Here is a 673-nt window from a genome sequence, read left to right on the forward strand (position 1 = left end):
GCCACAAAAGGCTACCTGGCTAAGTATTAGCCAGAAACTTCTAAATCCCAGTGTGATCTTCTTGTGGCATTTTTCCAACAAATAATGCAGACCAAATCACATGATGGCCACCTCACTGGTCACATGGTCCTTAGCTTAATGAGCAGAGGCTGACAGGCTGTCTCCTCACTCTTCCAAGAACTGCCCAAGTGCACACTGCAGAAGGAAAGTTTGTTGTTGAATACCACAGGACAGAAGGACAGACAGCTCATAACTCCAGTGGAAAAACATATAGGAGAGCTGAGTGGCAACAGCAGGCACTGTGATAACCTGGGCTGTCAAAGTCTCTCCGTTACTCTGGCAGAAAACCAACTAACTTTAACTTGACTTTAAAAATCTCCTAGATCGTAGCTATGGAAGCCAATGACCTCACCTTGAGAAAGAGCATCCCCAAAATGTCTGCTGTGATGTCATATTTACTGGCAAAAGGCTGGACGCTTTTATCCCAAGATTGAGAATAAACAGGGGGTGCTTATACCTATCCAGTATAGTGGTAGAGACAGTAGTTATATAAGTAAAAGAAATATACACACGAGAATAAATACATTCATTTGCAGATGTCATGACCACACCCATATAAGGTCTCCAGGAGGTAAGGGTACAGCTCTGGAGTAGAGTACCACATAATTAGTAT

The 673-nt window shown here is 43.1% G+C and overlaps 1 pseudogene; it reads right to left on the reverse strand.

The window, feature by feature from the left end:
* Nucleotides 1-266: 266 nt before the first annotated feature.
* LOC120099070 (small nucleolar RNA SNORA44) lies at nt 267-382 on the reverse strand (annotated as a pseudogene).
* Between the last annotated feature and the right edge of the window lie 291 nt (nt 383-673).

This window comes from Rattus norvegicus, chromosome 20 (genome assembly GCF_021556685.1).
Source record: "Rattus norvegicus strain SHRSP/BbbUtx chromosome 20, alternate assembly SHRSP_T2T, whole genome shotgun sequence".
Taxonomy (NCBI): Eukaryota; Metazoa; Chordata; class Mammalia; order Rodentia; family Muridae; genus Rattus; species Rattus norvegicus.